This window comes from Halictus rubicundus, chromosome 12 (assembly GCF_050948215.1).
Source record: "Halictus rubicundus isolate RS-2024b chromosome 12, iyHalRubi1_principal, whole genome shotgun sequence".
Taxonomy (NCBI): Eukaryota; Metazoa; Arthropoda; class Insecta; order Hymenoptera; family Halictidae; genus Halictus; species Halictus rubicundus.
The window spans coordinates 7,622,516-7,637,233 of NC_135160.1; the positions used below are offsets into that span (position 1 = coordinate 7,622,516).

Below are 14,718 nucleotides of genomic sequence, written 5' to 3' on the forward strand. Positions count from 1 at the left end.
AAGCTTTCGTGGAATATCTAACCACAGTTTATGACCTTTTTTTATGACCCAATCAGTATCAGCTGTGAACCGACCGGAATCCATCAATTAGAACCGCCAGGTGACTCTCGATTAACATAGATTTGGTCGCATGAGCTCAATAATCATCGGACCACCGAACGGACAGTCTCGGAGTACGAAATTTCTTTCTTCAAGGTGCGTATTATCCGGTGTCACTATTTTTTCCTGTGTATCGTAACGTCCGCGACGTGTCTGTTACAATTTGTTGTAATTTTTGCACAGTGACATCCCCTGTAATTAAGTGACTAAATTATTCAGTGCAACAGCGCGAGAATTATCGATCAGAAAATTTTCATTCGACCGGTGTGGCAAAGGGCGTCGTTTAATTAGAGCTCGGTACACTTACATGGTCGTCCAACAAGCTATCCTAACAATGTTAAAAGAAAAAGGAATGATATTTGCAACGGAACGGAGAAACAGAGTGGCGCGTAACAACAGAAAAGTAACATCAAAAATTCACGGCAAAGTGGAAGGTAGCATTACATACATTAGCGGGCAAGGAACGACCCGCATTAAAAAGCATTGCTTCATAAAAACGGGAATTTTACGCACGCCATTGCGTTGCTAAACCTAAACATGCTTCGAAAGTTGCCCGCCCCGGGCGAGCGGGTTTCAAGATTCATTTTTCCTCGAAACAAACGGACGAATTTACAAAACGCAAAATGCATTTGGTAACATGTACTGTTGGTGGGCTTGTAGAATCATGCAAGCAACGTAGGGACTAACCATTTACAAATGGACATAAACTTTACTTGGGGAAACCAGAAATTTTTAACTTTTTTCTATGTAAGCCTGTAGATTTTGACGAGAAAATTCCGAAAATCCAAGTTTCGATCCTAGGGGATCACTAGTGGAAAAGTTATGCGTATGTAGAGATGTTCGATTTCCCGCGTTCTTGACCACAGTCTGCGCATCTGTATTGAGAATAGAAATCTTCTGCGTCAATTACCACTCAATGTTGTCGTAAAAATCCGCATCGTTACAGAAGAAAAAATCTGGAGAGCTTTTGTTTTCGGCAAACGTTCCGGCGTTATAGTTGGCGTACCAGCAGTGATTCGTTCGACGGTAACCGTCGTCGTCAGAGAATATAAAAATCGCGTCGATTCGAGCCCGTGCGCTCGAGCTGAGAAGGGTCGGAACGTAATTATCACGGCTCCGGTTGATTTATTATAGTGTTTACGGAGGGCCGGGCCCAGAAACGTTCGACGCAGCCCGATATCACGAGAACGTTCGGTCGATTTTCGCCGACTGCGTCCGACAAATATCGGATTCGATAAGTGTTTATGACGCGCGATAACATTCGCCACGCAACGATATTAAACCGCAACCGATAAATTAATAATCCTCGTGCATGCGAGCGCGAAAATGTAACACGCACGTGATTCGCGAAGAGCGCTCGCGCGCGCTCGCTTTCGCATTCGCGAGTCCTCTTCGTTTTCGGCTCGGCGGCGACCTGTTTGTTCTATCATTTTCTCTGTGCGTCTGTCTGTCTGACTGACTGTGTGTGCTGTGTGTGTGTGTGTGTGTGTTTTTCTCTCGTTTTTATTTTCGTACCTCTTTTTCCGGCCTCTTCTACTTCGATTTTTTTTCCGTTCGAACGAATTTAATCGAAACGCGCGGAACGCTCCGATATTGCTGAATATTCACTGGCCCTAGCAATATTGTTTCGTATCATGCTCGTTAAAAAAGTAATGACGGCAGTGAGCGGGACGGGCGCGTTAATGGCAGTGGAAACTGGCAAATAATACACAACAACTGAAAAATGTTTCGGCGAGAAATTGAATCGCCCCCCGGAAATGGCGATGCCGTTTTTGTAAGAGATAACACAGTGGCTGGATATTTTTTATTTCGCTTCCGAACTTGATTACTGTTTTAATGCTTCGCTCGACCCGCGACTGTTGACTGCGCAAGCTGAATCGCAGCCCGGATAGTATCTTGATGAAACAACGTTTATTCCGGTGTTTACTGTGAACGATAAGGCTATTTGATTGAGCCATAAATATTTTCAGTATAGTTCTAAATTTCTCTCGGTACCGAATCTGTTTAATACGAGTTTTATTCGATCACCGTTGATTGCCGTGCTGAAAATTCCTTGCAATTGAGAGGATTTTTTGCATGTTGGTAGAATGATAGAATTTTATACACTGTAATACAATTTGCAGTCACCTATGCGCGTCGCACACATATGTACTCTGTTTTTCCATTTCTTTTTTTTTTTTTTCGTTTTACCACTGTAACAGATTTCCCGTGGAGTTATTACGTAAATTCCAGCGCTCGCTTGCGACCGTGAATCTTCGATCGGAACGATCGCGATCGTCGATGCCAGACTGTTATCCGTTTTATTCTACACATTTCCCCGCCCTATCTCCATATTTCTCGGGAATATTTTATTCCTGTAACACATTTCCATCTTGCAAGTATTACAAAAATGAAATATTCTTCCAAAACCCGCCGTCACGCGCCTGCGACGCTGAATTCATCGCATATGAAATTTAAAGACATATTCTGACGCTACCGGTCACGTTCTCGTAACTTACCTCGGTTAACTATTCAAATTATTATTCGTTATACCTGCTTTTTTTCCTTCTCCAATTTTATACTTCTCTCGTCTGAGTTGATAACAATTGTACCGCGTCCCGACGAAATTATGAACCTTCTAATTGTTTCATTCGTATGTCCCTTAATATCAACATTTATGGCTCTATTAATATTTTTTGTTCATCCGCGTTCGAATTTATACACATTTTTAACTCAGAACTATAACTTTTTTCTGTGATATTTTTATTACTTGTGTTCATTCATTACTCACTTTAATGTACAATGTTTCCAAGTAATAGGTTTCTCATAATAAATTAATAATAATAAGAATATCACAAGAATTTTTGAGGAACAGAATGAATTAGAAAACAGGTTATTTCTAATGAGACTATCGTACACAGTAAATTAATAACGATAATGAAGTGGTGGAAAAATTAGCAAAAGATTGAACAATTTGTTTGAAAAATGCGACAGTGATACTGACACCACCTTGTACAGCAAAAAGATAAAATGTTGTACACATGACACAGTATTTAAATGTATCTCTGATCGTAATGCTTATCGAGTAAGTAGAAACGGCAGGCAATGGCCAGACACCATTCAGACTAGAATATAACGTAGTAAACTAGAATACTACTTTGTATATACATAACATAAATAAATTACATAATATAAATATAATTACATAGTATTCATATATTTACATAGTATTATAAATACATTAGAATAAAATTTAATATACTAGAATATAATTTTAATTATTCGGTTTCCATATAGGTCGACCTAGGAGCATTAAAATTAGTACGTTAGCACGCTGACCGTTGGTATGAGCAGAAAGTATATTTTCACAGAAAATTACCTACAGCAGTTGAAAAGTCGACGACCTTTCTAGGGTTTGGTGGATGTTCCTTTAATTTTGTGGAGTAGTGTATTTTTCCTATAAAATCTGCTGAGCACCGGTTACGGTTGTCTTTTCAGCAGACCGCGGGGTCGAGCTCGCGGTAAAAGTTCCCCGGTGTGGAAGGTACTTAAGATCGATTCTCTTCCGTCAGCAGGAGACGTCGACGTCGTAAACGGGCCTCGACGCGAACATTTTCTTCGGCGACCCTCCGACCGACCCCTAATGGCACTCGTAATTCCGATATTCGCCGTGAGATCGGTCGGGACCTTCCTGGTCTCGTCAATAAACGACGCGACGGACGACCCCGGAAACGGATATGTCGAGTAGAAACTAGCTGCGGAATGTCCTACTCGAGGAAACCCATGAAACGCTTTTAATAAAATAAAAGATCCGCGTAAAATATGAAACGACAGGCCTGCCAACCATTGCCATATTAATTCGTTTCTCGTCGAAACACGTCCGGCCGACTTCGATATTACGGATCACCCTTAAATCACCGACAATCAATTCACACACACAATCTCACCGACACCGTGTTCGCCGACAATGTTTACTCACTGTCACGCTGAAATCGCCGACAATTATTTTACCGACATTAACAAAATCTCTTATAAGCCAAAAGACTACAGTAAATTCTCGATATTTGTCAACAACTCGGGTCTTTCCAGCGTCATGTATCGTGCAGGAGACACACCCGAGCCGAGTTATGTTTACCGAGGTCTCTCGAGCTTCGCGGCCCCTCACGGGGTATACCCTAGGGTAGTGGGGATAATTCCGAGACGTTTATCATGCAGGCCTTGGCAACATATATAGAGAAATCACTGTATTTATCCTACAATTTTATCTTTCAGCAATTTATTAAACCCGAAAGACATTTAGTAATTTTCTTATATTATAGTGTAGTTGTTTCTAGTGGTGCTGCAGGGACAGTCGAGTGCGGAGGATTAGTATTTATAAATTGTGTTTTCCCCGTTTTTATGAGAATGCAATGAAAGATTTATAGCGCGTGTATACTTATACACTGTATTTTCTAGTTTAAGCGTCGCTGGAGTTTCTATTTTCAATCTGTTTCCTTTCGATATGCTACACACACAGTCTGGCGGGTCCGGAGAGTATCAAAGTTTCAGGAGCCTGAGGATCCCGAGTTCTGAGGCCATTTGCTGTACCATCGATCTTATAACGCTCAGACATTTCAATAAAAAGATCCTCCGCTGTTTCAATGTTCCAGTGACAATAAAAGTCTCGAGGATCTTGGTACCTATTTCAAACCTAAAATAACCGAAAGTCGCAACCATATTACTATAGAGCGGAATCGCAAAAGTCCCGAGATCTTAAACTTTTCGCATCTTCGTTTCAGACGTCTCGAAAAATGTCAAGTATCCAGAACATTTCAGAAGCTTCTCCTACAAATTTTTTTAAAAGAATGTTATCAATTTCTTGAGTAGAAAATTGTAAATTGGAACATCTTAACAGCCTAGAACATGTCAAGAGCCGCTATCTTTAATAGTAATATAGTCAAGTTTTTAATACTGCTTTAACCCTTTGCACTCGAAGCTACTTCAACTCCAAAATGAAACATTTCTTCCGACCCAGAATATTGCCCTTCTATATATTCTTTTTTCATGTTATACATACGAAAATGGTGCAACTTACTCGTACAATACCGAAATATTTAGTAATTTATTAAATACGAACAAATTTAATAATGTAAAAAATATTTTGAACAATGATACAGCAATTTTTAGTGGTGCCTTACACGCACCATTCGTGTGCTAAGGGTTAATTAAAATTATATGTTTTATTTCAAAGGGGGACATTTTTGGGGGTGGTTTCAACTCTTGCACTTCATTTACCGCAATCAAACACCCGCGCACTAATTTTCCACGGTCTCGCAGGTCCCGATTGCGTCGTTCGACGTTCCTGGTAAGGTTTCGCAGAAATTTTTTGCAAGCTATCCTGAAAATGTTGCATCCCAAAGGTCTCTGAAAGTCTGAGAATTTCAGTCCCAGTGTCGGATATTTCCCCTCGCAATCAAATTCTCGGCGTTGCAGTCGCCGGAACCCGTGCAACGTCGGAAAAAAAGGAAGCCCCCAGACTGCATTCTCGAAATTGCATGCTCTTTAATTCGCGAACGGGTGTGGCGCGGAGCTGCCTGGCGTGTTCGGCTCTGTGTATGTGCAGCTGTTGCATCCGCGCGGCCGAGGAGGTTGAATAGATTCCGCGGAAGAGTGCAGAATAGATTCCCGAGGTCTGGGGGAAAAATTGGAACGGGTGTATCGCGCGTCAATACTGTGGCGCACAATGGGGAGCACGGGGCCATTACGCGTTTCATGATCCAACGATTTGGATTATGCGCGCGATACGCCCGGGCTATGCCGGGGAGGCGTTACCGTGTGTTAGCCGATTTTTCAGGATGCTGCCACCGGGGATCGTGCGCGCCCACGCCCCACCATCCAAGACTTTGATTTATCCCGGAATTTGAATAACATGAGAGCAATGCCTTCCGGAAGGCGTTACCGACTTCCGACGCCGTATCGGTTCCCAGGGGAATTTACAATTCCGTTTCCGGCCGCCGCCGCGGAACAACCATACTCGCGATTTTAATTGGTGATTTCCCTCGAAGCTACTTTCCTCCGCGTTTCGTTCATCATATTCGTTTGTCTGCGTATCGACAATCGTGAGCTCACTTTCGACTGTATGTATTATGCGTTGTCACGAGTAAAATATTTTTACACCAAATGCAAAAGTCGAAACATCGCGAAGAAAGGGGACGCGAGGTATTTTGGTTCCATAATCGCCGGCACAATTGTTTTATTCGATTCTACTTTGGAAGATCGCGACGGAGAATGAAAGTTTTCAGCAAGGGTAGGCGACGATTCGCGAAGTTCTCTCCCGGAATCAATAAAACCCGAAAAAGCGGAAGATATCGGCTCTCGCCGGGAGGGGAAATTTCTTATTACACATTCCCGGTGAATCCGCTCGGAAACTCTAATTGACATTTTTAATGAATCCGCTCCGGCGTAGCCCGTCCCGCCTCGCCGAGGATTGGAATTGTCCACGTTCCGGCGCTCGCCTGATAAAAGTATGCGGCGCGGCGGCGCGAAGAAGTTTATTGATAAGTCGAGAAGTTTGAAAGTTCGCGGTTTAAAGTAACGATTATACGAACGGGGCAAGAACTGTAATTAGAGAGTCGTTTAAGGGGCAATTTGCTGGATCCCCGTGGCCAGATCAATTTCCAAATGCGCTCGCCTAAGACGCGATTAAATCACTCTTAAGTCCCGGCGGGATCGTAATTCCGCGCCGAGAGGAAATGTATCAAAGAGGAGCAGCTTAAACGGAACCTTCGAGCTGTTTACATTTATCGAAAAAAGTAAAAAAGAAAAATGAAAAGGTAAAGCGAAGTAGACGAAAAAAATATAGAGTACTTCTTGGGAGAGTAAAGGACACGATTTTGTAATGAGACGCTCGGAGAGTTGAACGTCGAAAATGTTCCTTGAAAGTTCCATCCAACATGTTTCATTTTTCATAACTGTGAAAGCCCTCTCTACAGTAAAAACAAATACAGTAATTTTCTCGGATTTAATGATTAAGCTTGTCAAAGCTTTTAAGTTCTTCCCGGCTATAGCTTGTGTAATGAGTGTGTCATTGAATTGATTCCGCCGTTAGGTATAATGTCCACAGCTACAATGCCTCTGGAAATCCAAGACCTTGGTATTTCAGTAGTATATTTTACACTCTGCATAATATTCGATAATTTTTAAATTCGGAACACTGAACCAACGAAACAATTTTATATGTTTTATATTCTATTTAAGATTTTTGCTTGGATTTTTTAACAATTGTCGAACTACCGCGTACCGTATTATTTTTCAACAGAATTCTCATCGACTGCAACGCGTTCTTAACACAATTTCACCTTTAACTTCGTCTGCGAAAAAATTCGATTGCGTCTGATTTAAACTATCTGATAACAGCAGCAGAGTTCCAACAATTTCACAGGGAACTTTTCAACCAACCACCACGCACCCAGTGATTATCCCCTTTTTCCGTATTCCAAACAACAGCTTGCATTGAACTGTTGTGAAAATAACGAAGAATCGAATAACAACGTTATCGGAGGATTTTAATGACTGGCAGCAAAATGTTTGTCAAAACATGATGTCAATAGTGAATGCGTGAAAAAAGAATTCATACATTCTGTTGTAGTCACTTTTAATGTCTGGTAGGTGTTAAATTTATTTTTTTTTTTTTTTTATTACGGCAGGAAATTTTGGCGCGTTTTCAAAAAATGTGCTGTAAGAACGCGATTAGTGTAATAGTTCAGAAAAATTCAGAAAGCTGTCATAGGAAATATGGGAAATGTGGGGTCTGTATGGGATACCAGTAGGGTGATGGATCGGAAACCGGATGATCGCAGTCACTCGATCATCTCGCCTCTGTTATCGGAACGCTCGCTCTGCAAAGTCGGTTATTACACGATGATTACATTTTAATTCGTGTAATTTTCAGTGTGTGCCGGTTTCGCGGAGTCACGGTTCCCCGGCCCGCCGGAAACCGTGTTGCATTCCCGAACGCTTTATCCCGATTAATATCCCTGGATACTCTGTCCCTCTGTCGGCGCTGCAATCAAGTGGTGCTCGAATTCATCGTCGGGAAAGGTAGCGATTTTATTCCACGTCCACCATTGACCGTAATGCTCCGGCAATTGGCATCGAATCGCGAGTCACATCCCCGAATATTCCATATTCCCCGGTTATTCCCGTATATTTGCGCTTCTTCTCTAAGCCAATCAATATTCCAATTTCTACCAAATAACCGGTGCCCGATATCCTAGCCAGTGGAGTCGCTGTCATATGAAAATCGAGCAGGCTGTAAAACTGTCACATGTTTCTCCTGCTTTCTCAATCCGTTACGGTCTCAAGTATAGCACATGCACTTGACGATCTATCGAGCACTGTGGCGGAAGTTCGAATTGTTTATCGGATGATTTAAACAGGGTTTCATTTATCCACACAATATAATATACAATTTGTATTCTGTCGTATACTCTTAATCTTATAACCTGACCACTTATTTAAATAGATCTATACTTACACAATGTAATGTACAATTTATATTTATAATTCTCTTTCGTTAGGCTTCACTTGCGCAATAAAATTATTAAGCGGTCTTTAATATTTACACGATTAATACTTTACTGTTAATTCTGTAAGAATGTCTGGATATTTTAGCGATTTCTTAGATACTTTTTACTGACGATGCAACTGCATGTAGAATAAATACAACCTTCGTGAACGTTATAAGCTTACCATTAAAATAATATTTCATGAACGTTCTAAGTGTATCACTAAATTAATACTTCACAAACGTTGTCTACATTAGGATATTTGACTATAATGGAATTACACGATTTTCTAGCCCGGTTCTTAAATAAAAATATTGAAAATATTCAGTACTGTTAGTACTTTAGACAGTATAGCCGTTTGAGCTCTAGAAAAATTAGCTCGTTGGCAAATTAATTAAACCACTTTCCGAACAAATGTGTTAGTTGAGGTTCTCTTATTTTAGGTAGACGATCGAGATTGGCAGGGGAGTGTGTTATGCGGCCAAATTCGATGTAACCGAATTTCGTCTTGATTTAGCGAGTTACAATGTTCGCCGACTGTTAACTTTTCCATAACACCGGCATTGTGCTCGAAGCGACGCGTCCCACCGAAAATTTCATAACCGGCGCACGACCGTTTGTCTCCCATCGCTTTTATTTGCCCGTTTCTGGCGTCGCCGGAACCGATATTCGCGACCGCAGGTTCGCCCGCGTTAAAAATGGCCGAGAATCCCATCGGCGACACCAGCAAATGGCATTCCGGCTCGCCGCGGTGATTATTTTCGCTGACTGTCGCGGTTAACCCGCGTGCTCGCCTCCCATTAAACGTTCTCATGTTCCCTACATGAGCACCGCGAATCGTCTCCGTTCAGACCGCCGCGCCGCCGGTTCAAACCACCGTTTTCTGCGCTTTTAATCCTCGAACGATGGTCGGAGCTTTTTTTCGCAGAACTTTGCGGGCGACGACGTTGTTCGATTATATCTAGATATCGTCCTCCAACTATTATATATAAAAATTCCGAGGGTGATTGGAATTTTTCAGAAACGGGTCAACATTGACCCTGACAACGCCGTTCGAGCCGTTTCATTACTTTTAACACTTACGTTTAACGCTGGATTTACGGAGCACTGAAAGTGTAGTTATTTAGATTTTCAGCCATTTTTATTGTAACATGTGCTCGAAGAAACGAATTTATGGAACAATTCTTCACAATTGCATCCATGTTGCACTCTTAATAATTGTAAATTTAAACATTTTTAAAGTTCAAGAACTCTAAACTTTAGGAAATTGAGTTTCGTCAACACTTCTTTGTCGATACCAAAAATTTCCTGTAATGCTACCGAACGTTAAGCTACATCCACACTGAAGCAACATCGCACGACTGTTTGTTGCCCCCTTCTTCTTGCATCTACAAAAAACAGTTGCTCGTTGTTGCTTCAGTATGGACACAGCTTTACGTGTCCTAATATATCTTATTGTTAGTAGCAATAACATCTCTCCTTTTAAGCAGATATAAAAATAACAGAGCGCGTAAAAGTTGCGCAAGCGCGTTTTACATTGTCTTTACGCTCACATTATCTATTCCGTCAGCTGAATAATCGATGTTCCAAATATTCGCTTTATACACCGTTACGTCAAATAATAATTCTGTCGTAAATTTCGTTGTGATACCAAGTCAATCTTGAACAAGTAAATATTAATGTACATGAAAAACCGGCCGGTACTGGGACAGGTAAAAATGATTAACGAATTCTGTAACAATCCTTGAAACATCAAAGTCGAACGGAAGCGTCCCAAAAATCACAGACGCATCGCCGGGAACGGCAATCAAAATAAAAATATACGCGACGAAGCGGCTGCGAATCGCTGATCAACGAGCCCGCGAGAATTGCAACGAGGAAAATTCGGTGCGCGCGATCGAATTCGAAATCGAATCCGCGTCAAAGTAAGCCTCGCGTGGCGGATTTCGTTTCGCCGATTCACCGGGTAGTGTACAAGGCGTTTACATTAAATCCGTGCCGGTTGAAACACGAAGTGTAACGCGATTCCGATGAATTCAATTCCCGGTGAACACGAACGGCGCGCGTGCGATCGCCATTACAACGGTCGGGTGACGCCATTACACCGGTTTGCTCGGTGAATCTTGCGCGCCTTTCCGCCGAAAATCCTCGACGACGCGTCAAGGATGCGTGTCATTAACGTGCAAATGTTACAATTTCGGGACACGGGAGGCGGCCCACGTTGCGGCACGGCGCGTGGCTTTCGCGTTTGCGGGCTCACAACGAACCGTGAGCCCCCGGGAATGCGAAACGCTGACTGTAGATTTCGGGGGCGGGGTGTGCCACGTCCACCCGCACCCCCCACGTGAATTACGAATCTGTCAAGGGTTCGCACTTCGCGGGACAACGTCACATAATTTACCGGCGACAGACGTTTCCGCGCGAGCCCTGCCTCCATACTGCAAGCTGTCCGTGAACTTTCCCCGGGAACGCTTAGGAACTGCCCCCGGATTCGAGCGGTCACGCTGCTCAACCGGCGAACCGATCGTCGAACGGGTTTAAACGGATTAATGTTCGTTACTATTATCCCCTTTCACTCGTTTCGTTAAACTTTTCACCTGGGAGGAGGACCCGGGCGCAGATTGCCCTCTGGGGCACGCGAAACCACGCCCACTTTGTACGTTTTCGTTTAACTCGCTCGGTGGTACCAACGTGTACAGCGCAGTGGCTCCGTTGAACTGCAGAGCAATGAAGCCACGCCCACTGGCTGTATAGCACATTCTTCCTGTAGAATCGGACACCTTGTGATCGGTGTGAAATAGTTAAAAGTAATGAAATACAGTAGAAATTCGTTTATTTCCAACTTGTTCATCCGAACAAGCTTTTGTTTATCTCTCGACAAAGGCTCTATTGAACTCGAGGGCAATAAAGCCACGCCCACATTGCACGTCCAGGTTTTGTTTAGTCGCATGACCTTTTGTCAGACAGTGCCCTGGCACTGTTGAGCTGGAGGACAACGAAGCCACGCCCAATTAGGTCACTCTACTCGGAGAGCCAGATAGAGCCACGGGAAATTCACCTTTTGTGGGCGGTGACGGATATTTTGTTCGAAATCAAAAGTAATATGATACAGTAGAACTATAGATAGTTATGTGAATTGTGTTAAGTTTATTAACTCGGGTGAGGCTGAGCTCTAAAACGTAAATATAAATATGCAAAACAGTGAAAAGTGACGATATATCGTGTAAAATCGAACAAAATTGAAATGAAACGTGCTGAGAACATTAAAAATCGATCCACCCGGAAAAATCGTGGAGCAAGAGGTTAGTTTTACATTCTGTGTTCTTTGCATCTGTAAAATACTTGGTAGCAGAAGCGTTAATTTCGCAATCGTCTCGGAATTTTCGAGCAGCGCAAAACGAGCAAACGACCAAGGCGACGAACGAAGTTAAAGAACTTCCACCACTGAAGATTTACACCTGTTTGTCAAGGTTTCGACTTTCAAAAGGCCGTGGAGAATCCGTGTTCTTACGGGTCACGCTCCGGGTAAATTTCTCCGGGTCAGAGAGTCCACATTGCACGAGACGTTCGCGATAAAATGTCGAAAGTTAACGAGTGTGGCCCCCGCGTGTCTCCATGGCCGAACAATTACACTGAGACGGTCGTACGTCTGGTAAACATCGAGATTAGGTTCGTTCGCGACGGTATTTCGCTTAGGTCCCGACGTATGCGCTGAGAAATTGGGAAAATGTGCTCGGCGCCGACGCGGAGATCCCAACATTAATCGACGATTTTCTTCGGATAAGCTTTGAAAGCAAATATTTACGACGTCTGTTTTCTTCGGGCACGTCTGCTCCAACATTTGCAAACGACATTGTTACCGAATTAATTAACTCGTCGCTGTTACGCGACGCTACCGAAATATTGCAGCCGTTGTTTATTGCCTCTTCTGGGGAACAAAAACAGTTTATAATAATATCGAACCGTTCGAAAGTCTTGATAACATTCTTCTGCCAATATACGTTGGGTACTGAACAGTTGATTAGACTGCAGATCTTTGTGCAAAATAAAAATCTGCACCAGTTGTAAGACTGTAAAAATCTTTTGACATAGTTGCACAAAGTGTTCTAACAGTCCCACTGTTTAAACATTTTGTAACGCGAGTAACTGAATATAGAGAGCAAGAACTTTTGCGATACACTCCTAAAAACATGTAAAAATTGCTAAAGAAAACATCAAAATAGACACCTTGGCACCTAAGTACCCACGCAAGGCATTTTTGCGCTAAGGACAATAAATATTCCGAATGTAAATAAAAATTACGAGTTCTGCCGTTGATTTCCTCAACAGCGCGTCGCTGCGGCTTTAAATTACCACATTGAATAAAAAGTGAATTTTATTTCGTTTCTGCAAGCATTCTATGCGTCGCGGATATGTGACAACGATAAAGAACCCGTTAATTACAAGCAAAAACGGTGAAAAACGCGAGAAACCAAAGCCCCCGTTCAGCACGGTCGCTCGCGCATAAATATTGTTCGCTGTTGAACACTTATTTTCCGCGAGGACAGAACTCGGTGGGGAAAGGCGGTAGGTTCGCGTCGCGTAATTACGCGTGTAATTTTCAACTCGCTAATGAGAGGCGCGTTACACCGGATTCACAGGTTCGCACAATACCGTGCAGGACGCGTTGTGCTTGCGGATTCCTTGCGCGAAGCTATGCGACGTGCTGCGTTCCGCAAACACCGTACGTTTGTTTCTCTTGGTTGACGATCATCGATCACCGACGAAGATCCTCTCGGCCATGCCTTGAACCGCTTCGCGTGCTTTCTGCGTTATTAACGGGTTTCGCGAGATTCGCGAGTCGCGAACATTTGCGGAACGGGACACGGAGCTGCGGCTCGGAGCGTCTGACTAATTGCGGAACCGCCAGACTCCGATGTTTAGTGTCCTGCCCAAATAGTTCTCCCCTATCAACGCGTTTACGTCATCAGCGTATACACACGCGTTATCTTGGTGGCCACTGTCGCCATTGTATCAGGGGTACCCATAAGTAATCAATTATTTGCAAAGAATTTGTTTTGCCTTTAGTTCTGTACCGATCGTTGAAGAGGAAACACGTATTCTTTTACAGTTTTCAATAAAGCAGCCTGTGCTCCAAATATTCTAAAAAGTATAATTTTCTTTTACAACCCTGTAATAAAATGGCGGCGTCCGTACCTTCCGAGGATCATATTCGTCATTGCATACTTTTTCCATTTTCATGCGGGATTTAATGCATCGGTAACAACAAAGAAAATTTGCGATGTTTATGGAGATGTATTGAAGGTCGACAAGTGTCAAAGTTGGTTCAGAAGGTTTGCTGCTGGTGATTATCATCTCTCCGACAGGCCTCGAAGTGGACGACCAGTTGTATTTGATAATGACACTCTGAAATCTCTAGTGGAAGCTGATCCAAAATTAAGTATTGCAAGGATTATCGAGAAGTCTTGGGTCCACGTGGTCAACTATACCAAGACACCTACACGAAATGGGAAAGGCTTACAGGCAAGGAATATGTGTACCGCATCGATTAACCGAGACCAACAAGAACATTCGTCCATCAATTTGCACTTGATTGCTATCCAGATTTCGTAGAGATCCATTCCTTAGCAGAATCGTTACCGGAGATGAAAAATGGATTCTTTATGATAACATAAAGCGCTCCAGGCAATGGCTTTCTGCAAATCACACCGCAATATCAACCCCTAAACCTAGCTTATCGCTTACAAAGATGTTACTGTGCATTTGGTGGGATTTCTCGTTTGGGGTTTCTTTGGAGCGTTTTAGGAAACGGCGAGTGCTACGATCACTGTGTGTTCTCTCGCGAGCTCGTCGAAACTGCGGGGCTTCCTCACGCAAAGATTCGTCGGAATTACAAAGCTCCGTGTTGCAAATCCATCCGGGGTAAGAACGCGTACGCGTGCGAAGGGAGGCTACAACGCTCCCGTGTGATTTACATGTTTGCGCCCTTGTTCTTGGCGGCGGAAGATTCCTCGCGGGTTCTGCGGTTTCCGGGCTCCTCGGTACCCGCGTCAATGTTTTCTTAGAACGTTTACACCATCGACCCTCTTGGCCG

At 43.1% G+C, this 14,718-nt stretch overlaps 1 protein-coding gene across 2 annotated transcripts in view; it reads left to right on the top strand.

Moving 5' to 3' along the window:
- The window catches only part of Rho-6 (serine protease rhomboid 6), a 183,644-nt gene that overhangs the window by 136,173 nt on the left and 32,753 nt on the right, over positions 1 to 14,718 (top strand). The window contains exon 2 of one of the 2 annotated variants that reach the window (XM_076797565.1): positions 57 to 195. The exons of the other annotated variant lie outside the window; for it this stretch is intronic. The gene's annotated coding sequence lies outside the window, so the exon portion shown is untranslated. The remainder of the gene's footprint in view (positions 1 to 56; positions 196 to 14,718) is intronic. 2 annotated transcript variants of the gene reach the window in all.